Below are 26,131 nucleotides of genomic sequence, written 5' to 3'. Positions count from 1 at the left end.
CGATTCAATGCGACTCAGCTGTTTGCCCCCTCCGCCGAGAAATCTCCTCTTTTTTTTTTATGACCCCGTCGTGCCTCGAGCAACTAAACTTTCAATTTTGGCACGCGTCCTTTGACAACAAAAAACGTTGGAACCGTTGGACTTACCTGCGATGCCGTTACGTTTCGCGTAATGAGACTATAATTTGATTACAGTACCGTCCATTGGCAAGAACGTAAGGAATTTTGCTTTTTATCAGATATAAGAATTGTGAGATAAATAACAGCTTCTCTCGAATCAACATATTTTGCTTTTTTCTTTTAATTAACATGCGGCGATGTCAAGAGATCGCTGTGATTATTTATAAAAAAGAGCAAAAAATTTAATGAATTAAAAGAGATGAGAAAAGAATTATTAAAATAAAAATAATGATTCTTTACTCAATCAAGAAAAAAATAGAAAAGATAAAAAAGATACGCGTTTTTTAAAGCTTACAAAAATAGCTTGCTAAAATTAAATGTAATGGAGAGACAGAGACAAAGAGATTAACTCTCTCTTTTACTAATTAAAAAATTGAATATTTTTTTGGTATCTGATATCTTGCTATATATAATTTGCTATATATGGCATAATGATTTAAATAATTCAAATAAACTAATATCGATCGAGACTGTAGCATTGAAGATTAGCTCGTTCTCCGTATGCATCGCTTTTATTCTCAACGAAACGCATCAGCTTCCTTATTTTTCGCGGCAGGTACATGTAGAGAATGTACGTTACGCAAGAGATCCGGTAACGTATCCGAGACCTTTACCTGGAACCTTTCAGATGGAGGGAAAAGAAAAAAAAGGAGAATGGGTGGCATGGGGATGGCACGCGCCAACGTAAACGGCAAGGGAGTAGCGGCCCCGATCAGCTGCAGCTGCGCTCCTCGGTTCCTCTACTCTTGGCAACTAAAGCCAGCTCTTTGCTGCTTGGCTCCTGGCCGATCTTGACCCGATCGTATCGAACGGTCGCGCGACCGACCCGCTGTCATCCGAAAACGAATAACAACGCCCGCGTTAGTCTCCCCGGAGGCCCATTGCTATTCTCGAAGAGGCGACAAGTTGACTTTACATTCGTGATGTATATCTTGCCGTATCGCGCCTTGTCGTCTCTAAACGAGCAGTCAGATCGTCGATTTAGCTAGAGATACATACGGATAAATATATGCTTTTCGAATGAGATATAATAAAATACAATCATTATCGTTGCCCTTTTCATATAATCCGTCACCGATGGAGGTCGATGTATAAAAAGTTTTATAATTAATTGGAGCATTTATAATTTATAATTTTATTTTTTTTGCTAATTATAATTAGCGAAAGATATAAAAATAGCAAGTATCAGAAATAATGATAAATAGTAATGAATATTTTCTTACTTGTAACTTTTTAAATTTAAATTTAATTTAATTATTTGTAACAAAGTTTTATAATTTCTAAAAATTTCTATAAATATATTTATATTGAGATGTAACCTTAATCGGCCCTTGCTATTAGATCATTAGTGTTACTTAAACTGATATATTTAAATTACTATGCCAACTACAACAAACTATAAAACATATGTATATAAATCTAATTATATAATATAATTGAGATATTTATTAACAACAAAATTCTATAATAAATATAAATTATTATATAATTATTATAAATATTGTAATAAACAATTTTATTATTTAAAATTCTAGTAAAAATTTTATATTTGTGCATTTTTCAATTATATAATTGTTAATTATATTATATGTTAATTACATTATGATATTAAATTATCAGCCCTCTCAGTAAATATAAATTTCAATAAAAGGATCGTTAAATAAATTCGCTGTTTACCACGTGCATTTGACAAAAAGTCGTCGTTAACATCTATCTCGTTAAACATACCGACGTGAAAAGCGCCTAAGGCCACCCTCGCGCCATGTTTAGACACGGTCGCTATTCGCTTGATAAACGACCGGTGGGCGGCTGGTCAAGCGGTCAGTATACAACGTGTTGTCAGTATTGTCGTTGCATTGTGCTAACTGCGCGGAAACACGTGTACGCGATTAGGCACCCTCGTAAACTCCGGTTAGGCGGGGGATGCAGCTTCTCGGCCACCTTCAAGGTGACGTATATCACGAGGGGGACGGCGACGACTACCAGCTGGTGCTATAAGGAGGAGTCCTTCTCGCGGGATTTTCGTCCCCATTGTCCTCGTAAATGCCTCGCGTGAACGTCCGATCGTCACATGCCGCACTTTAGACGGATGTGGGCGCTTAACTTCGATTTTTTATCAATGCCACATCATCCTTCGTCGCTTTTTTTTCTCGCCTCTAAGGCAGTAATCATAATCCTTCGACAGTTAAAATATATACATACGTATATATAGCATTGACGTATGTGTGATGTATTATAGCACACATACATTTAACTTTGGACCAGTTTGGGTTTATTTGTTTTGGAATTTTGAAATAAAAATCGTGGAAATAACGAATTTTTATTATAAAAATAAATATATTATAATCGAGATCTCTGAATAAAAACGTTGTACTTATTATAAAATATTTATAAAATGTCAAATATATTAATTTGCAAATCGACAGAAAATAATCAAAAACATTAAACATATATAAATATTGTCTGGTTTATTTAAAGATCTTAATTATAATATTTAACTTTTCGTAATGTTTTTACTGATTTAATTTTAGAATTGCGATTTAGAGACTGGTAACTATTTTCTTAAAAATTCAAAGAAAATTGCATCCAAATTCGAACACGTTTCCGTATTTCAGAACCGTAGGCAAAATCATTCTGGACTCGTTCTCTCCGTATAGTTACGACTCTCTGAATATACGTTCATTTTCTCAATTATGCCGGACGTTATCATCGTCCTGCGTAATTACTGTCAGTGAACATTTATCGGTTGCACAATTAAATTATCATGGCCCTTTCAGAAAAGAGGACATTCGCGTTGATCCAGGAAGGAATAAGCCTTGGGGCCAATAATCGAGTAACCGCTGTACATGTGAGATAATTTATAGAAATATCCGCCATTGCGCGACTGGTTAATGCTGCGACAGGAATGTATTCGGTATTTCTACATGTTTGCGCTTGGCATAATGCATCTCGTTTTTCCCGAGCGACGCTTTTGAAGTAACCGACCAAGATATTATTAAGATATTGATATTTCGCAAAGAGATTTTCTAAAGATATGAAGCACTCTCAGAGCCAAGTGTACTCAAAATCTTCAGAACATTAGTGACAATTACAGAGCGTCTTGAAAGAGTAAAATTCACTATATAAATTAAAATATATAATGCGTGTTTTTAATTGCAATAATAGAAAAAATAATGTGTTCATATTAAGTTTAATCCAAATTTCATTAAACGAGCACAATTTATTTCAAATTCATCTCAACATAAAAAAATTGTTTATTTATTAGAGCAGAAATAAAAATACATAGTAGCATGAATTTTTCCTAAATTCATAATTCATAAATTTTCTCTAAAAACAAAGCAATTGATCGTAATTTGTGCATGAACTGAGTTTCGAATATATACTGTGTTGTACAACTACACGCATTTGCGCGTACTCGAAGTATTTCTTATACGACAAATATGTTCGTACAGGTGTAACACGACGGAAATGTGCGTTTACGCGCGCGATTCGCATTTCGTCCTGGCGTATCGAGAACGGATAGGTCCTCTGGGGTCGCGCGACACTCGTTAATTAAAATAGCGAGCTGTTAGTCCCGTATTAACGCTGGGTTTACTGCCGCGCGGAATTCATTGAAACGCTCGTACCACTGTCGCTCAATGTAATTACCCGTACCGTTCTCGGCCGACGGCAATCGCGAGCGATTCTCATTAATGTCCGATATCCGTATACCTGTCGTAGACGTGCTTTTCAGTCGTATCGCGTATGCGAATACATAAAAGGCTTTATATATTGCTGGCACAATCGTACTCGTGATTCCGTTAAGTCTCTTTTATGACGGGGTTTCATTTTCTACCGCTAGCGTATAACGTTTGATGATTACGCGCGTGTTTCGCAAAAATATCCGCGATGTGTGTTATTTATCCTCAATGATTCGATAATTTAACGCGATCGCCAACAGCCAGTATTATAGCCAAAAAAATTATAAAATTATTTTTATTTTTCGAATTACTTGCTCTCTATAATTTTTGTATCTAGCTGCTGAAATTAATTATATTATAATTTTCATTAAATCAAAGTTCTCACACATACAAGATTGAACTAAAATTATTGAATTTAGAAACATAGTAATCAAATTATTAAAATAAATATAATGCGAGCGTGTGTGTGATATATTTTCATTAAATTATTGAATACGATGTGCTTTCATAGATGGATTATAAATAATGTATTCTTATTTCATTACAAGATACATGACTTTGATAGAGATTAAACATCGACGAAAACGCATTCAATTTTTTATAAAATGTTAATAAAGTTTTGTTTAATTATTTTGATATAATTATCCTTGATAGACGGCGAATAGATGGCTAATAATGAATATGTTTTCTTATCATCGAAATTGTAGTTGAAATTATTTAATTGGCTGACACAGAAATAACTATCCTGTAAAATGTAATTTTCATTAAAAATACTCAATTTGATAGCGCGACGTCATTTTAATTTGCAATGACACAGCTAAACGAATAGCTGCTTTCTCAACACACTGATTTAATGATGTTAATTAAATATCCAATTTGTCTAATGCTGATTCGACTCGACATAAGCTCGATGAAGATGTGTCTTGCACTGTAATGCACGTGCAGTTGATATTCTTAACTACAACGATCTTCTGCGAGTATACAAGACATCTCTCATAAATATTGATTTATAAAGATCGCGTTTGCGAGTTAAACGAGAACTATTTTTTGCCTCCCCTATACAACAACACGAAATATTATTTTTCATCTACTTTCATTTCTAATGTTTTAAAATATATAAAATTGTTATTTAGAGATTTTCTTTGTGTATTAATATTCACCGCGTTGAACGGTGGACGTAATAAATCCGCCCGTTTTATTTCGTTGTCTACAAATCAATTTTCGATTTCCTCACTCGCCTCGGAACGGCAGGTGGGCCCTTGGTCCAATTTTAAGGATGTTCGCGCGATGAATCTTTCAGATTTATACGTCCTTTTTAATTGCATTGCGCGATCGTTCTGATCAGCAGGCGGCACGAGGCGCCGAGAAGAGGACTTTATTCGCGAATCGCACATGTGCAACTTCAAAAGATCAGAATCTCTTTGACAGAGAAATTACCCGAAACGCACATGAATTCCTGTTCGCACGTCCTTGCGTCTTTATATCTGATCGAAAGAAATGTCACAAATATAATAAACCATAAATCTAAACACTCCTAACACTTCACCGCTTATCTGTCATTCTTGCATAATTTTTGAGCGTAAAAATAAAATTCAAGAGACGAGGCCAAAACCGTTTGCGGTAATAAATAAAAAGAAAAAACAGACGGTGGTATATGAATCATATACTTGCGTGTTTCCTCATGAGCGTCCCCTGACCGTTTTTCTCCCCTTCTCTCTCTCTCTCTCTCTCTCTCTCTCTCTTTTATTTCCTCTTTCTCTTCGGCCCAGAAGCGTGTTCGAGCCACAATTTGCCGGCAGGTGCTCCAAATTGAAAACCCTTCCTCTCCGCCCTTGAAGATGCGCGTCGCCTACGCGCCTCCTCGGTACGAAAACCGCCGGTTATCGCGCGGCTTTCCATCGCGTGCGGCCGTTAAAATTCTCGCCGCTCTCGATCGATCGATGCTATCGCACCGAATAAAGTAACGGACGGGCCGGTAATTGAGCAACCGCCGTACGCCGGTGTCGGTCGTAATCTACGACCGGATTGTCCGATTCGAGCGTCGCGTGCGCATAAGTCACACGCGCGGAAGGCCCGCTTTTACGTCTCGCGCGAATAATTAATCTCTGCGGGGAATTACCATTTACGCGCGACATAAATCTCGCGGTCCGCGCGCGTTTAGAAATCGGCCGAGTATACGATATATCTACGAGCGCACCGAAAAGCGAGCGGCAAATTACGTGATTGGATTGGAAATCGGCTGAGAGATCGAGCGACGTTGCTTTCCATTCGCGCGTTGCACATGCTAAAATAATGAGACAGCTTATTGCTTCGACGTTTAATAATCTATCATAAAAACTCGATAGTATGTATGTAACAAAGTACTTTGTTGTTTAATAACTTCCTAATAGAAAAGATTTATCTCTCTCTTCTTCTTCTCTCTTATTTTCTTATGTTACAAGTAATGTAATATTTTATAGATGATTTTTATCACACATGTTTTTTTTACACTTTACTAAATATATAATAATATTCAATTATTATTTCAAAAATTATGTTGAATATAATTTTTAAATATATTGAGAATTTTGTATTTTACATCAAGAGTTAAAGTCAGTTTTCTCGTTGAGAAATGTCATATATTTTTTTCACATTAGGTTTCAAATTTTTATATTCAATTTCTATAAATTAATAAATTTTCTATATTGATATAATACATATGTTAATGTAATATTGATATAATGCAATGTATACATTTATACATATCTCTATAAAATATACAATGTATATAACATTACGGAAACATGTTTTCAAATTTAAGAAGAAATCACGGCATTAAAAAATATATCGGCAATAATATAAAATTCATAGCTATTACGTCTTTTTGTTTAGTTAGCAATTTCTCAAACAACAGTCTCTCGAACAGTCGGAATACTAGGCTCTATAAATAATGGGGACATCGTTCCTACGCTCGGATGTATCGTGTAAGGCTTAAGTCTCGCTTCGGGTGCCTCGTCAAAAGAGAGCAACGCTACGGCACTCATATCTCCCTGTTATAATACGAAATTGCCGATACAAGAAACAGGCATTTCCGGAAATGTACGAGAGAAAGAGACTATCTCGCACGTTATCGCGCCGATAAAACGTATGTCACGATTCTTCGAGATATAAGCCTCGCTCCGGGTGCCGATGGCGCTCGCTTAACAACGAGCGGTCGCTAAGTTCTCAGTTTGTAACAGGAAATCCATCATTAATTTCACAAGTTACGTGTATAACCGCATTGAATCTACTACGCGAGACAACGTCGCGTTTTTCGAATACGTCTCGCCCTTTGCATTAACTGCGGATAGTATAAAATATCTTACACGTATGGATAGAAAGCCTATCATATATGCCGTGTGTGTGTGTGAGACAATAATTTTATATTTTTTACAAACTACATATAGCTTTGCAAGGCTGCATTAGAATACCAACAAATTTATTTATTCTTATTAAGCTTTATCAATCTGAAAAGGAAATCCGAGGCATCTGCCTCGGATCTCTAATAATATATTACAACATCTTAATATCGTGTGATTATTAATTTATGAATGTTTTATATATTTCAAAGAAAATTATTTCTGTTCTTTCTTATAAAGCGTGATATTATATAAAAATCTTTTATTATCTTTTATTATCAACAGACGCTATTAATTTAAAACGAGACTTTTTTTAACCACTCAAAAATTAAAATCCATTAATTCACAATAAATTAATTTTATTAGTAAATATTAATTATAATTTTACTGTCTTCTGGTCATATATATCATTTTTGAAATACAAACTGGTTCGTTGTCCGTTTTAACATAGCCAGTGTATATTTTCCGATTGGAAGAGTGCAAAAAAATTAAATGTTGAGAAAGACAACGAGATTTTTTGATGATGAAGAAATGAAAAGATACATATTCGTCGGATAAAAGGGTACAATTGCGAGAAATCATCTATAACATTAGCCGATATTTAGCGGCAGTGTACGTATAAAATATATACGAGTCTCGTATTAAGTGGTAGTTATGATGATGGTGGTGGTGGTGATGAAGGAGGACGGCTAAGAAGAGAATGGCGCGCTGCCGAGCGCGGCGCTTATGTCTTCCTCTGGTAATCAGCTGGTACCTCCTGCCGGTTGAGGCCTCGTCAAGTTATGACGCGGTGCACCTGCCACACGAGAAACCATCGCTCGCTCGGCGTCAGCTTGATGGTGCCGCTTCTCCGATGCAATGACGCCATCTTACGATCGGTCATCGGCAATTTATTTATTAATGAACTCGGCTCCGCGACGTGGGCAGTACACGACACTGAAGAGTTCGCTATCCCCTCCGTCTCCTCCCTCCCCCTTCCAGCCTCCTCTTTCTCTCTTTATCTCCTTCTTAACTCTCTTCTATTGTCTTCCCCCGTCGCCCAAACTAATTAAACATCCAGCGATCGAGAGAGAGGGAGAGTGAATCGAGCGAGTCACGATGCGATGTGCAGTCATGGCGCCGTGTTTGTTCTTGCGACAATACGATGCAGCGCGATAATGGCAGCGATTTTTTGCGGCCAACAGTCGCTTCGTCAGCATCCGAGACGCAGCGGAATTCAACGGACTTATTCATGCAACGCAAGTGAATACCTCTTTTGATCTCGCTCGTTAATGATTTTCCAATCGATTCGATTCGTATGTAGATCACGAAAAAATCATTCCATTATTTACGTCACCGCTATTCTTATCAATTATCCAAAAGAAGAAAAAAGTACATTAACGACTCTACAATTCATCTTTCCTCCCGTAATGTATTTCCCGTATTATAGAGAGAGATCGTCGATGATCTTGCCGAACGATCAGTAGCCGCGCCGCAATCGATGTTTTCTCTCTCGCGTCGCTTTCTGGAAACCGGGCGGGATCGATTATCCAATTATCCTCAAGCGAGCCTTCGCTTATATATACCTGGTGTACATATATATATATATATATATATATATACATACATACATACATACATACATACATCCGGACGCTTTTTAGCCGAAGGCTGCATGCATGGCGCCGCTGCGTTGCACGCATGTAAGTCACCGTGTAATTTATTATCGCGCTTAGCGAGATCTTAATACAAATCACTTATCGGTTGCCGCAAATACGGCTGAATATACCTATCGACGCTACATATATACATATATATATATATATATATATATATATATATATATGTGTGTGTGTGTGTGTGTGTGTGTGTGTGTGTGTGCACGTCCGCGAGAACTAGTAACCGAGAAAAGCAATTAAGGCGAAGCCAATGAACGTTGCGGGAACTTGCGGCCGCAAGAGTTTGCTCCCTTTTACACGTTCCCTCTTCTCATCTCGCCCATCACGCGACATCCGTGTGTCATGGATACCCACTGTTTCCTGTGCCATGCCATCGCTATCTTCCGTCATCCGTCGCGACGCGGACGATCAGAGAATTCCAGTATGTGGGATATAAGGCGTATAGTAATTTAGAAAACCATCGCGATAGGGAGAAAACCGCCGCGGTTAATACGGCGCTACTTGTAACGAGGCATCTGCGTCGGCTCGTTATCACCGGATAATACCACGTTTTCCGGATCACAGGCCTCTACGTGCACAGGAAAGAGAGAGATCGCGGCGATTTCTTTTTTCTTTCTTCGACGGCGCAAATTACCGGCCGTCTTAATCGAACGTCAATTGAACATCGTTCGCGCAATGCTGTAAACTCGCATCGTGCATTTTTCTACCATTCTTTCGTTAGATTTAATTCTACGGGGCTATAGTTATCGCGTCATTGTTCTCGTTTTGCGCGTTTACCGTCACGTAGAAATTTCCTATTTAATATTATCTTATTGATCTAGGAATACAGGAAGCAAAAAAAGGGATCTTAGATTAGTTTGCAGTACATCATTGGCGAATTATTTTAAATTATCGAAATAATTAATCTTGAAAAAAAAATCGATAATAAATACTAATTATTTCATCATTTTTTTGCATAAATTAATTTATAATTTATTAAATTATAGTTTTAAAAATATTATCTCTGGCAAAGAGAATTTTATATGATTTTAATATGATAATTAATATATCTGAATTATACTTAAATGATGAATACGTTCTTTCGAGAGCGAAATAATTTAATATATTACGTTGTTACTTTTGCTCCTGCACGATCTTGTTATTCGTACCACCTTGTCGAACGGCAAATACAAATGTATACAAGAACGTGTATATATAAACATAGGCACACACAGTCGCGATAATTGTACCGAGACAACAAACCAGTGGGAAGCCAGGACACGTTCTTATATAGGTCTTAATGCTCCTTCATTGTTAGCCGTTATGCATATCGTTACATATAGCGGGCTAACGCGGCGATGCAGTGGCAATTTAAATCAGATGGAAACAGGAGTACGAAGATTCTCCACATGGTTGATTTTTTACCCTGCGGAGGCTACGGATCAGTGATTTAACTGGAAAACATATGGGGCCATCCAAGCACATTGTTCTTCTTCCTTCATAGATTGCGCGATATTACACGCGGTCGCTCACTTCCTCCGTTGCGGTCGTCAATTTTTTATTTTCTCTCCCCTGAGAGCGTAAAAGCGCGAGTTATCAAGTATTACCAAGAGAAGAGATCGCCCTTCGGCCGTCATTCTATTATATAAAGGATGTAACACTATAATGTACTACAATACAACCTGTGTGTAAACTGTGCGCACATTTTACATTTAACTAAATTTTTACAAATTTTACGAATTTTCGTAATTTTCTATTTATTTTTTCCTTACAACTTTTTTACGTTTCTTAAATCTGAATTCATGTTTTATGTTATGAAATCTATATATTAATTGTTTCATCAATTTGCATTGAAAATAGACTTTTTGGAAAATGCATATCCTTTTATAATTATTTTCCTTACTACATAACATTGTAAGTAATATTTAAAATATTATAAGAATAAAAAAAGAAAAATAAAATATTTGAAAGAGTGTGTGTAAGTACAAGGAATTTGGAATAATATTTATTTAAACCTATATTTGAACAATTAATGATTTGTATTGTATTTAATTTGTACCCACCACTAATTCTTTCTCTTTCTCTTCATTCTATAATAAATTATTTATCACGAATTAAATGATAATTAATGATATCTAATATAAATAGAGAGTATCCTGTAACAAAATGATATATGATCGTCAAAGTGATAATAAAATCACCTGATATAAATCAATTATATTTTAATTAAAATTCATGTCCTGTAAAATCATAAATTCTAATAAATACGAAAGTTGATGTAAAGTCTCATTCTTTCCGAACAAAAAATAGCAATTTACGAAATTCCGTTTTGCCGCGATTAGCACACAACAACACTTCTATATTACACAATGCAGCGTATTTAAAGCCGAACATCAATAACGCGTCGATATCAAAAAAGAACTCGGTAGCGATGGCACGTATAATACAGCACGTTTCCATTGCATATAGGAATATCTGTATACGAGGGGGGAGGAGGAGGGCGACAGATGGGGGATCGGGGAGACCACACACCGGTAGCGTTCAATTTATATTTTGGGCGGAGTTACGTTATTTATTGCTGCCGGCCTTTCGTGCCTTCGACTGCCATTCCGCGTGCCGCCTTCGATGTAAATGGGACGAGAGCTGCCTTCTCCGCCGAGGAGTTTCGCGAGCTCCGCAAGTATGCGCCTTAAAACGCTATATCGATTCAGGTCCATCTGTTGATCTTTCGCGCGCAATGTTCTCTTACCAGTTTGTCCATTTCCTCTTTCTTTGTCTTTTCATCTTTCATCTTGACTTTCTTTTTCTCAACCGCGGTCTTGACCCCGCGAGAGACACGCGTTTTAACGAGCTGCGGCGCATCATCTTACGGGAACATAAATTTTCAGTTTTGCGAGCGGCTGCTTCCGCGAAGTTCTCATGTTAATTGATTCGCAAGGATCACCACCCACGTTCCGTTAAACCTTTTGTCGACAGTGCCGTTTTCGTATAATAAGCCGCGAATGGGATATATAGCCTCGCAACTGCGACGATCAGCTGACTCAATTAATGCGGTACGTTTTTGTGATTGCTTTCAATGGATTACCAGTTATATTAATCTCGCGGATGTTATTGCTTTTATGCCTAACGCGAAATAGCACTATATAATAATTCTCTTGATTGACGCTGGATTTGTGATAATGATATGCTAATGCTAATCTAAGCTAATCCTAGTTGAATATCATTAAAAAGCTGATTTTCTCCTTTCGTAGAGGAAAGAAATAATCTTTTTCGCGATAAATCGCGTGGGTGAATAGTGCTCGTATCTCGGTGAAAGCGCATTCTCCGTAGTGATATAATCGATTCATTCCAAGTAACGTGAGCGCGAAGTGAAGGGTTTCGTTTCTAATGATAATTCGCTAAAATGTGCGCTCGGTAAGAAATTAAATATTCACGTTCAATTCAGTTCCGTACTTTCTTAGCGTGCGAGATATTAATGACTCTTCAAACTCTTTTATTCTAGAGACATTTCTATAAAATAAACATTATTACCAGAATAAGATTGGATAATAATATTCTCTCAACCACTTGACAAATCAGTTTTTTAACAATTGTCTGATATCCAGTGTTCTTATTATTATAATAAAGTACATATTACAATTTAATCATCTTTATTATTAAAAGAAAGAGGCTTAATTATTAAAATAAATAGACTTAATATACTTTCCAATATTATTTCAAATTTTATATTAAATATCCAAAAAAGACACAGAGGCAAAAAAAAGTATGAAAAGACTAATTAAAGCATTGAGCAAAGATAAAAGTGTAAAGAAGCAAATAATAATGTAATAAAAATTAAAATAAAATTACTTGTTAATATCTTATTCGTGACGTTCGATTCGCAAAGCGTTTTTTGCAATTCGATCCCGGTTGTGTCTAGCGCGCGAGCGCGATACAAAAAATTTCAATGACAGGCTTCCGAGGATCTGCGGATACGCGTCCACGTGGATGACACACGGCAGTGGCAGGAACGCGAGAAAAAATAAAGAGCAAGAAGAGACGCGCGAAAGGGAAGACGATGAGAGAAGAAGGAGACGAGGAGGATGAGAGAGGAATGGAACGGGCGCTGCCACTCAGCGGCCCATAAACTGTATGAAATATTAATAATGGTGCCGCTCGTCGACCGGCGTGCTTTCTTGGGACGACGTTGCGAAAGAGAGACAGGTCCCGCGGGACCGTCGTCATCGGTTCGTTAACCCGAGCCCCCGCGACTGTCGATCGTGGAGACTCTCCCGACAGTGAGATTCTCGCGACTTTTTTTTTTTTTCGCTTACAATTTTCTCCTAATGAAACGGCGGCGTATCGTCAATAACGATCGTCCGGACACCTTCACGGTTGTTTAATTAATTTAACTGGTTTATCACGTATTATTCGACGTGTTGCACGCATCATCACACTCAGAAAAATGAATAATTATATGACATCAGAAAAATTTGAGATAACTTTGTTTTAATGGAAAAATGATCATCTTAAATAATTTGTCCTTTTATCACTTATCTTAAATAATACAATATAAAAATTTTAATTTTGTCACAACTAAAATATGTATAAGATAAATATAAAGGAATTAAATTTTTCCGCAATATTTATTAACATGTGCATATCTACATTACTTATTTTAAGATAGCGAATTTATATGTGTCCCCCTGAAAATTGTAATTCTAATTTTATTCCACAAAAGATCTCTAGAAATTATAATTTTAATAGACCAGATGTGAAAAGATGAATTTTAAATGGGAAACTAAGAATACTTTGTTGTTGGTTACGCACGGCGGAAGATTTATAATTGGATAGGCTTTTAAGTGTCATTCGTGGGCAGCAGGTGCTCTCGAGCTTACCAATGTTCGACCGCTGAATGCGTCACAATGAAAGACAATAGACCGTATTACTTCGTGACAGCGCTCTCCACGTTCATAGTTCGATGGGTTTGACGTCTGTAAGATCGCGACACACCTGCCTGTACGTAAGTTTATTAGGCGGTTGTCGTTTCACCTTGACGATTGTGAAAGGAAATGACAGCGAATCCTCTCCCTTCTTCTCTCTTATCGTTAGCAGAAGATAACGAAGCGATATCCATTAAAACATAAAAAAATTTTAACGACGCGTTTGTATGCGCATGCTAGTGTTATTACGTATTACTACATTAGTGACATAAAAAGCGTAGAACATGCGCGTCAATACTCATATAAATATTTAATGCCGATAATATGCATTTGATCGACGGCAACAGGCGACTTCTATTTTCGGAGCGGAATACATATCTCATATGTTTATCCGTTGACAGGCCGCCACCGCCACATCGTGAAATGATTTTTATCGCAGTAGACTGGACATGAAGTAATATTCGAGCGAGTTCGATCATTAAAGAAGCGCGTCTCCCTCCCGAATGGCTGATTGTAAAGAAGAGAGAGGAGGATGAGCCGATTCCCCGGCCGCGTAGACAGGCTTTTTCTCTCTTCCACAGGTGTTGGTATTCTTAAACAGGTATTTACGCTCGCATTGTCGTAATTATTTCATAAGGACGATCGTAAAGCCGGCTACGTTATTACACGTAGCCGCCGCCCGAGACGTGCGTCCTCCTTCGTTCCAAGTCTTTTTCTTCGCGTAAGAACCCGTCGCTCGCGCCCTACCGATTCCGCCGCGAGCAGGTGAATATTATGCATAATGAATCGTCCACCTTAGTTCTCTTGCCTGGAAACTTGAGGTGTACCATTGATCTCGAGTCAGCGAAGCAAAAGGATGGCTGCTGACGGACAAATCGAGATCGAAATGTCGATCCGTCTCGGCCGTTCTCGAGATCGTTACGGTAATGATATTTAGAGAAGCGTATCAATAATTACAATCGGCGTATTACAAATGTCGCCATTCGAATTTGCTAAGCTGTCACTTGTCGCATTCGAGGAGCATATAGAACGCCGAGAATCGACAGAGAATTAACGAGCGTACGTCAGTGGAAATTTAATCGGCAATGACGCAGGTGGCAAGGAAACACGACCGTCGTCTTGTATCTCGCGTCCATCTGACATTCCATCATTGGTAGAGTTGTCGGACTTGGTGAATGTGATTTTACGTGGTAATTTCGTAAAATTAACGATACGCATTTTCGCAGCCGGCCTCAACAACGTTTCTTCGGCATTTCAGTAAATCCTCGTCGGAGAAAAATAATCACGCGATCATGTATTCCGTATTTAGTCTGACGTTCCGATATCGTCCGGAACATCGGGCAGTAGACACGTCATCCAGGCGCGTAGAAGGCATATCGCTCGCCGAGATGCGTTATCCCGATCTCCCGAACATCGCGGAATGAAAAAAAAAAAAAGAGAACGTAATGCGCCGCGCGCGGCGATCAGCTGATAAGGGATAAATTTTGCGCGATCGAATCGACCGATAAGGCACGAGGAGAACTATAGCTACGCGGAAATGCGATCCTCGGTTGGTTTACGAAACGATCGATCGACGATGCGGAGTGGTGCGATCAAGTATTACGCACATGCTCTTAGAAATTTAACGAGAAAATAGTCGACCAGCGCGATAAAAGATGGTGCACGACTTTTTAATTGTCCTTATATGGGATGTATCCGTGCGAGAAGAGGAGAGAGAGAGAGGAAAAAAGAGAGGAAGAAAAAGAGAGAAAAAGAAGCATTCCAGAGATCTACACCGACTGATTAGAAAATTAAACGCATCTAGTAAAGAATACAGTGTCAGTATGTAATTAAATTGCTTTATAGACATCCGATATGATAAAATCTGTTTAATTATAATTTTTCATATTTAAACAGTTTTTATTAATAAAATTTGAATTGGAAAAACAGTATGCAAAAATAAAAAATTATTGGAAAATGTAATCATTTTTGAACGATAAAATCAATTGACATTTTTTATCTATCGATAAAATTACAGACAAAATCACAGCCTTATTTTTTCATAAATATCAAAAAGTTTGAAGATCTTGTTGTAATCATATATAAGATATAACTCGTAAGTATTCAAAGAATATTATGCAAAATCGCGACTTTTATCGGGTTTCATTTCAATTCATAACTTTTTGTTCGACCATAAAGATGCAATTACACGCGTGTATATGCAAAGTATCAGTCAGGCACGAAAATCAAATATTCTCTCTCTCTCTCTCTCTGAAGGCAGAACAAATTTTTCATTAGCAATACCGTAAAAGCAGCGATTCGTCTTTTTTTTGCGACGAAAAATACTTCCTGAAGTCATCGGTTTGCGAGAATCTCGTTGGCGCGCGAAATTTCTGATGTTTTGCGGGTTTCTTCGTACAACGATTTACGCTCTCCTGTCGGGTGTAAATAATAATCAACCCACCCTCCTTCTCTTTCTCTTCTCTGGAGGAAGGCAGTAAACTTCATTACTGATATTTTCCTCCCACCTTCCCCAAGCTGAGCCTCCGGGCGTTATCCTCAATTACAAGTGGCTGGTTCGTTTCAGTAACGAGCGCTACCGACCACCAATTCGTTTCCTTGCCTTTGTAATTTTTTTGCTAGTTTGTCCCACGTTTTTATTTAATCCTCCTGTTGGCAGATTTGTTACCGCAACGTTTAAATCCACAAACACATAAAACCTACTGATCAGATTAATCAAGTGGAAATATCAATAGCAGAAGTGAAATAACATTAACAAAAATAATATTCAAATTAAAAAATAAAATATGTATATATAAATTATTTCTCTCCTATATAAATATTTGATACAAATTAGTAATTTATATTTTTCTTCTACGATGAAAATCTTTCTTTATAAGTAAAAATAACTGAGAGAAAATAGATGTATATATATTGAACATCCGTATGGATTTTATTCTATAATAGAGAACAACGAGGAAAGTAGCATGCAAAAAATTTATATTATGAAACATTATCTCTGGCACGTTCATCATAGGAAGCTGCAACACATCCACGGAACGATTAATACAGTTAATCTCGCGCAACTGATCCGCGATTAAAATTTCATTCCACCCGAACTAATTGCCGATGCTGATGCCGCTGCATTCTTGCCGGTGAAACGTATCTAATTTTGTGATTGATACGGTGCCCGTAATGAGCACGCCCAGTTCGTCCGATTAAAGATTTCGAATCTATTAAAGGGATTGCGCGAGGCTGTTCGTACTTTATAACGTTTCTTCTTTCTGTAAATCGTTTTTTACTTTCCAATTGTTTTATTATAGACACGGGTATATAGATACATATATTTACCTTACATGTAATTATTTTTTTCTTAATTATTCGATCAATCGATTCGATGATAATTTCATCGCAGAATCGGTGTAACTTTTATAGTCGATGCGATTCTATCGTGGATTATGTAAAAGTCAATCAAAAAATTAATCAAATCTATCACAAGCAATGATTCCTACAAAATCTCAATTACATATGTTACTACCACGTGCACATCTGCTCGAAGCTATCAGCATTTCCATAACGAATAGTGCGAATTTATTCTCACGGTGCGTATAAATCTCTATCCGGCTGGCACGCGGAGAAACTCATCAGATATTAAGTTCTAATTAACACGTTGTGTATTTTGCAGGCACGTCATAGCAGCAAACTATGATAAAGTTGCAGATATGTTGTTAATTATACGGATGGCTTGGCAAAACGCTTGTTTTTACGGACGGAATTAATGAAGCTGATATATTATATACGGAAGAATTCGTTAATAAAATTGATCGGAAACATTATACGTTCCAAGTGTGAATTACAATTCTATTTCTTTCTTAATTTATTTTATCGATGTTTCTTATCTATAATCGGTCGCATAAGTATTTCGCAGCATGTTCTCGCAATTTGTCACGAGTAATTAATTTTCGTTCGCGTTGATATATCAAACTTTAGACATCTTAAATGTCATTTTTATATCAACAAATTTCATGTAATTTTTTAGAAAATAAAATGTAATGTGACTGAAAGGAATTTGATAATGTTCTTCACTTTATGCAAAATAAAAAGTTACGATTTTTCCGAAATATAATTTTGAAATTATCGTTCTCTTCTTCGCTTATTGGGATCAAAATGCCTCGGATCCGGATTGGCTAGTCTCATACCGCGCAATTCGGCTTCTAAAATAAGCTTACCGATAAATAACTCTTCCTTCTCGCACGATCGTCGCGGTATCAGGTGCGTATGCAGTGCGTCATCTTGATAGGATCTTGACTCTGGTACACGCTTCTCGATTCGACACGATGGCTGAACATTCCGCCCACTTGCTCACGGTACAGTTCGCTCGAGACCGTCGAATTTTGTCTCGTCCCGCCGTAGAGATCCGTTCTAGCGATTAGCTCGCGCACGAAAATATTTCGACTACCGACTAATCGACAGCAATGAGTCTCATGGACGCGATAATATTAAAATCCCGCAATGTTTTTATATACTTTATGAGACTGCGCGATAAAATAATAAGTCATTTCAATCAAACCTGATCCTATTGGATTATGCACACAACGCGCTTAATATAAATGTAATGCGTACTTTAATAAAGAAAATATCAAGACGTCAATCTATGTAGATTTAGTTTAAACCAGTACATACAAACAAAGATTGGACCAAAAATTCAATTGACCAGCCATCCATCATACGAACTGTCACAACTTAAAGTTTGAAGTCGAGAAGAATTTCTTTTTAGTCAGCTCTTGCCGGCCCTTCAGGCATAGAAAACTTTAGACGATAGTAATTTAGGATGCTCTTCTTCTAACAGGAAATAAGTCACAAGAATGCATTCTATACATGGAAATCGTTAATGACGTAGTAATTATGTTATAAAGATTACAAGCGGCTATCGAAATCCTTTGTATGTGGGTTCAAGGATTCATAAAAACGATGATTTTATCATCTTATTTATAATATATTATTAAATAAAAGAAAGGTATGTGTATTATATTTAATAAATATAAAAATGTAATTTGTTTTCATTATAATTACATATTATGCATTAAATCGCTATTCATAAAATCATTAACATATATATATATATATATTAACTTTCTTCATAATAGCTTGATGTTATTAAATATTTATATTTTATAAATATAATTTCACTAAATCATGTGATAGAATTGACAAAAATAAGTACATCAAGAATTATATAATTTTGTCCGTGTAATAAAAAGATTGCTGGGATGTAAAAAATTCATTTTCATACTGCGCGAAAAAAAATTTGTATATAATTCGTTTCAATATATATATTTCTATTTGCCTGATTATGTTAATATAAAAAATGATTACGCGCTCGTAAATCTTCGGATCGCAAAAAAGAAAAAAAATCCCGATACACCGATACTCGTTTACATAATCATCGTAGCTCATCGATACAGTAAATTACCCCCTTTTTATATAAGATTATTCGTAATAAATCACTTCACATGCACTAGCACATGCGCATCTTTGAGTATTATAAAAGATTTATTTGACAGCGATCTATACCCGGCTCGTTTGTGCTGTGATGAGATATTGGCACAGCTTTATTATATTATTATCATATCTTTATATCGTAATATAAAGAGATGACATTTCCATCGACTGCGAAATATTGTCGCGGGTGTAATCGATTATCTCGTAGTCTCTCTCAAAGCCAGAGCCGAGAGACCTTTCTGTGACGCGAGAGATGAGAGATACAGAGTCAATCGGACAACGTTTAATGTTCATTCGCGTGTAGTCGTCACGAAATAAGCGATCAAAAACTATCCGCGCGGCAAGTCGTGTGTACGCGAGCGCGAGACGGTTTCCGTCTTATCTCATATTCCATTACGCGGACAAGCTCGGGGACGACGGGTGGAAAGCCGCTTTAATGGCAGTTATCAGATTCAAAACCAATATCCTATGTGAGGATAAGCCGGGTCCGGGCTCCAGCTGAATGATGTGGGCAGATAATCACGCGAAGCGGAGGTATCTCGACGCCACACGTCTCTCAATTGCCACATACGTTTGCTTCGTGCCGTGTATGGATATGTATGTTTTCTATATATGTATATATTATTATACATACATATATATGACGTGAACACCACGCGAGAGACCGGAGCTGCGCGCATTGACTGCTCCCGCGATCTTCCCAGCTGCTGGAGCCGATCAAAACTTTCGATATCGATTGGATATAATGACGCGTTCTCGTAACTATTGGATACTGCGGCGAACCGCAGGATATATCGCCGTCCGAGACCTAAAAGGTAAGAAGAAACGCATCGCGCACGCGGTTGCACGAAAGTCAACGGTTGCATCGCATGAGTGGGAGAGAAGAAAACGATCGGCACAATTCCCTATCGTCGAACCTTCGATATGGCGATAGTCGATCGACTATCATGCCAGTCATTTTTCTTGATTGATGATCAGCTGCAAATTATCCATCTGCTTGTTGCTCCACAAGATTAAAGAATAAATACTTTCTTGTTATTTTATTTCGTTTCTAAACAATTTTATCATGATTTTATCTTCTATTAATATTCTATGTTTAATATTTTATCAAAAGAATAATAATTTAACAGTTTTCTGCCTTTAATGTGCATACGTTCATTGAAAGAGAAGAAAATATTCACGATTAAGCAAGTATAGCTTAATCGAAATAAATATTCATAATATGAAGATAATAAATAAAAAAAATATAATTTCTTTAATTTCTGTAATAAACTATTAGATGATCATTATAGATGGTCATCTACTTAAAAAATAAATGTCATACTAAATATTAACGACGGAATCGAATTCAGAGAAAGAAATTCGTATTGTATAATGTTCGTATAATGTACGTCTCTCTCTGATCCGAGAAAAAATGTCTGACAAAGAGAAATGAAAAACGTTAACACTCCTTGACAGATGTGCTTTAAAGCATCGTGGCGCATATCACGACGCGTCTCATCTCATTTCGAAATCCGAGTTTCTCGGTAAAAGTTGGCCCCGTTGCGCGTGAAGGTTCCCTCGTATATCATCGCGGATTACGAGCCGACGTGGTGCGAGTCGACTCGCACCGACCATTTCGACCGACGATTCACCGATGAACGGGAGAGAACTCCTTGTCGCCATCGCCACCACGTGAGTCTGTCACCGAGGAAAAATGTCGTTTATTCTTTGCCGACTGTGATAAACGCGCGGGCCACTGCACGAATATATCTACCCGACATATGGGCATACGAGCGTAAACATCTTCATTTCCTGATTAATCGTGTATAAGTGATGGACACATATCAAATACAGATTATTGGAAATAATTAGAAATAGTGTCTCGTTTAAATATAATAATCAGAAATATATTGTCTTATCTAACGGTAAGTCAAATGTTTAAAAATTTATTATCTTTGAGAATTATAGATATAAATATATGAGAAATATTTATTAAAAAAGCAATAATTAATAGTTACAAAAATATCAGAAATTATTCAAAGTTTTCAAATTCTCTTGCTTTTTTCAAATATTATTTTAAATATTAAGTAATTATAAAATAAGGCAAAATAAAAATTTATGAAAATAAAATTCAAATATTATAGCTCGTGTAATTGAGTAATTATTCTTTAAATTAATTACTTGAAATGTCTAACAAGAAATACATATCTACAGTATTCATTTTTTTTTTTTTTTTCGTAAAATCCATTAAATATTTCAAAGGATTTTAATGAATATATATAAATAATTGAGTATCTCACATTAATCATTTATAGTGTGTCCACTTGGAGAAATACAATTTCTATATACATATTTTTATTTCCTATTTTACAAATACTATTTTTCTCTATCTCTGCCCTCTGGTTCCGTGATGCTGCAGCGCGCGGCCACCGTCGGTCAGCCGGTGGACAAATTAATGTCAAAGGCCAATTAATTGGAGAGACGCGACGCGAATCGTACGAATGCATAGCCGCGTGTGGCCGAGAAGCGGATGCTTCGTAGGATCCTTGATAATGATTCGTTTGCGCGCGAAATGTAATCTACGATCTAAAGTCGCGCGCGCACATGTCACCGTCGTGAAGAGGACGTATTTTCCGTCTTTCTTCCACCTTTCTGGACTGCTAGGAACATTGACCGCTGTTATCTTAATCAAAGGAATTATCCGTGGGATCTTTTCTCCTTTCTCTGTCTATCCACGGCTTATGTGACTTTCACGTATTAATTAGCGACTTACTCGCACGTCCGTCTCACACGATTAGCGGTGACGTTTATACGCGTGGGCAGTCTGTTCATTTGTGCCGTCTCGCGTTATTGCCAGGACAATCCCGCAACTTGTGTGAACAAGCAATTTTCTCGCTTATCTATGCACTGATTACATTACCTATATTTTCGTATAATTTATGTTTTATTATATTTCATAATTTTATCTCAAAATCTTAATTATTTTGCTGATATCTATATGATTATACAAATATATATTTTCCAATTAATATTATATATTAACTCTTTACGTTGCTAATACCAACTTAGTTTAAAAATTTTTTTAAATTTAATAATTTCATTATTTTTTTTATGTATAATATAATAAATGCATTGATAAATAAACTTCAAAAATACGATTTTTTTTTTTTTTAATAGATGATTATCAAATATCAGCGCAAAACTACAAGGAGTTAAAATAAAATGTATTAATCCTAAAAGGCATAATTTAAAAAAAAAATTTTAATAAGATAACTGTAGTGTGTCAATTTAACAATCATTTGTACAGAGATTTAGATGGTATCAACGTAAAATAATGAAACGATGATTGAATATAAACGAGCGAAAATATAACACGTTAATGAGTTACCCGATGGGACCGTGATAATTAAAGACCCTAGGATTGACTCTTGAGCGAATCTGCCAATTATCAATCTTCGATAAATGATCCCTTCGACAAGCAATATTTATTTTGCAGCATCATCGATAAACGAGTCGCGGCATTAAGTATTGTTATCGTGGCAATTCATTTTCTTTCAGAGTGGCATAATTAATTATCGCGACTCGGATCGTCAACGTGGCGATACTGCAACGAGCGGGCGCGCGCTCGTAAATATGGTTTCTCGCGTACGCAAGATCCATCGATCCGCGAATCGATCGATCAAATGGAATGCACACGACGTCTTGTGCGTGCGCGAGTACTCTCGCCGCGCAAGGATAGCAACAGCTGTCCTGTCATTCGCTACGGAAGAGATAGGGAAGAAGCCATTTGTATTATTAACGCCGCGTAATTATCCCACCAAGTTCCCGCAAATTACGCGTATCGATATTTAATATTTTTTTACTTTTTTTCTTTCTTTATCGCGCACGTGCCTGCCTCAGGGTACGAGAAGAAATAGTCGTAATGAACCGGTGCATCCTGTATGCGAGCTTTCGGGCGAATACATCCGATTACGTTTAATGAGAAAAATCGATTTAATGAAAGCCAAAGCATTACAAAATGATGATTTTAATCATCGCGCAGCTGATGCTGTTGATCGACAGTGACGAAAATGACTGCCGGCAATCAATAAGATCGCGCCAATCGTGCCGCCGGGTATTTGAGTAAATGAAACCGATAAGCGCATGCGGCTCAAAATTGAAAGCTAAAGAAATCCAACATACTCCGATGTTAAGGAAAGATGTGAAAAGAAATTTCACGCCACTGTTCGTTATCATCGTGCTTTATGGCTTCCTCTAATTAAAACAATATTCTCAACAACTGTATTACGTTAATATTTTTTTCCATTAATAAACATTTTTAAATATGTATGCGTGTGTGAAATCGTTAGCACGGAATACTGTTATAAAGAAAGAAGCAGAACTTATTGACGAACCGACTGTCAAATAACAGAAGATATAATGAGTGGCCAACCAGCACTTCTTTGGAAGAAAGCGGAACGTTTTCGAAGGGTTTTACCTCGAGGGCTTGGTTAAATCTGCAAGATCGGCGAGCTGTAGAAGCCCGATCGTGCTGGCTGGCCGAGTTGCATGCGTGACTCTTGCGCCGAAAGAAAAACGATGCACCAGCATGTGCAACAAGGACTGACACAAATGAGGCCGCGAACATATGGTTGATTCATATGCATATCATTATAGATCGTAGATCTGAGCTTCTACAAAGCGAGGCGAACTCGAACTCATCCTTTGCTCGCGATCGTCTCAATGACAAGGACGGTCATTAGATCGAGTACGAAATTTCGAATCATCCTTTATATCTTCATCGCTTTTCACTTTACGTCAAATTATACAATATACAATATATTGTATATTTCCTCTCAGTATGTAATTGCATACAATCTATCTCGCAAGCTTTATAGTAATTGAAAAAATTGTTCTGATAAGTAGAATAATTAACCTTGTCTTAGAAGAACAGGGATACAAAGTAATAACGATAATCGCGTCATTGATCGATTCTCGATTTCTGTCAACTACGGGCAAGAAAACTTGAAAGAAAATCGAAAACAAAGTTAAATTATTCAGCTCGCGTGCGTTTGATTATTCCCTCGAGCTCCCAGTCAGCTGGTTGTCTATCCGAACCTTGAATACTCCGGATTCAAAAGCCAGAGAGCGAGGATCCCCGGTATAGCAGACTGCCTTCGGGGCCATCGTCTTCTGGCCCTGAAACCGGAGATTTGTCCGCAGAGAGGCTCCTCTCTTAGGATTCTTCTGTGAACGTCTTTGTTCAAGGTCGGCGGTGCGCTTGATTGGATAGAAAAAGCTATCATACTTAACAACTGTTTTTTTTTCCTCATATGGGAGACAAGTCGTCGAAATTTTTAAGACCCGTTTGCTCGCTAATGTAAGAAACGTAATTCCGCATGATTTATCGAGGGGCACAATAATTTATGTGGCTTCCTGAATAATTATCGCCAACGCCACGCACTACGCAACTACCGATCCGATAATAATAGATTCTTGACGGCTATTATTTTCCGGTATTATTAACGTCCTTGCCCTCTCTCAATCTCATCCGCCTGAACCAGTATTCGTGCGCTGCACCTGATATATTTACATGCATACGAACGGAAGTAATAACGAAGATTGTTATTCACATTGCATTGCGGTGCAATATAAAAAATATTTTTTTAAATACTTCCTTAAAAATAAATTTCACAATGTATTCAATTATCGAATGTAAAAAAATAAAATTATTTAAAACATGTGAACTTAAAATTTCCGAGTTCTTGCTACAATTGACTGCTCGATTGTCAAACGCGAAATGTGTATTCTTTTACGCAGAATATCACGCGGTCCGCATAGAATGATTATGAGATAACGCGATGTTCCGATTGCTAACTCTGTTCTGATCGCGGACTCCGTCGGGAGTCTTCCGCGAGGAAAAGGCGGTCCTCGTTCCGGTAGAGCAGCTCGGCGGACAATCTTCCGCTCTCTCCTTTCTCTTTCTCTCTCTCTGTCTCGTCGGAGGGTCCCGCCGCACGATGATGGATGCGCGTTAGCGCGGGAGTGCACGAAGACAAAGATCCTGCGGACTCCCTCCCGGCGTGCGCAACGTGCATTAGTTTCGCGTCGCTCCCGCTGTGCGCAAATTAGAGCCGAGAGTGCAGCGGTGCGCAGCGCATCGCGGCGCGGAACGAAGAGGTTTCCTGGTGGAGAATGGCCGCGCGAGGACGAGGACGAGGTCGGTCGTAAAGGGAAAGCAAGCGGGGGAAGAAAGCTAGGCGGGCGGAGGAGGAAGCGAGGAAGGTGCTACGGAGGCGAACCCGCGATGAACGACCGCAATCAACGCAACACCGCCCCGCGAAAATTGCCTGGAATACACCCGGAATATATTATCCACGGGGGGGAGGGGGGTACCCGCAGGGCGCGGCGCGTCCACCTCGCTAGGTCAAAGGGTCGCGTACCCCGGAACGGCCCCGAAGGAAGAGAAGCGTGCCCATGAAGAGCCGCACGATCGGCCGCGTCACGCTAATGGAAATTGCGGTTGCATTTAACGAGACCACCCCAGTTTTCTGTTTCTTTCTAATCGTCGTTGGTGCGACGCGTTAATTGTTTAGATAATTTCATCTTTTTGCACAAAATAATGAATCATGCGTATCGATATTATATACTTTCTTCTACATCTTTAACGTTTTTCTTCGACACATATGCGCACGTATTTTCTTTTTATAAGATGAACAAAGCTGCTTCTATTTTTATTTCAATTAAATTCAATTAAAAATTATATATATAGTATATTTGTTATGACAATTAAATATTATTTCGATAAAAATTTTCAAAGTACGTAAAAAAAGCGAAAAGTGAGCAGATATATATCTTTCATCAATACAGAAGTAATTCTTTAACTGCGACAAG

General features: G+C 37.6%; 1 protein-coding gene across 1 annotated transcript in view; it reads left to right on the top strand.

The window, feature by feature from the left end:
* Positions 1-7,813: 7,813 nt before the first annotated feature.
* Positions 7,814-26,131, top strand: part of LOC126855512 (uncharacterized) — a 179,140-nt gene continuing 160,822 nt past the window's right edge. Inside the window, exon 1 of the mRNA XM_050603241.1 lies at positions 7,814-7,817. The gene's annotated coding sequence lies outside the window, so the exon portion shown is untranslated. The remainder of the gene's footprint in view (positions 7,818-26,131) is intronic.

This window comes from Cataglyphis hispanica, chromosome 16 (assembly GCF_021464435.1).
Source record: "Cataglyphis hispanica isolate Lineage 1 chromosome 16, ULB_Chis1_1.0, whole genome shotgun sequence".
Lineage (NCBI taxonomy): Eukaryota > Metazoa > Arthropoda > Insecta > Hymenoptera > Formicidae > Cataglyphis > Cataglyphis hispanica.
The sequence above is the reverse complement of the archived record's forward strand: the minus strand, read 5'-3'. Positions and strand labels throughout refer to the sequence as shown.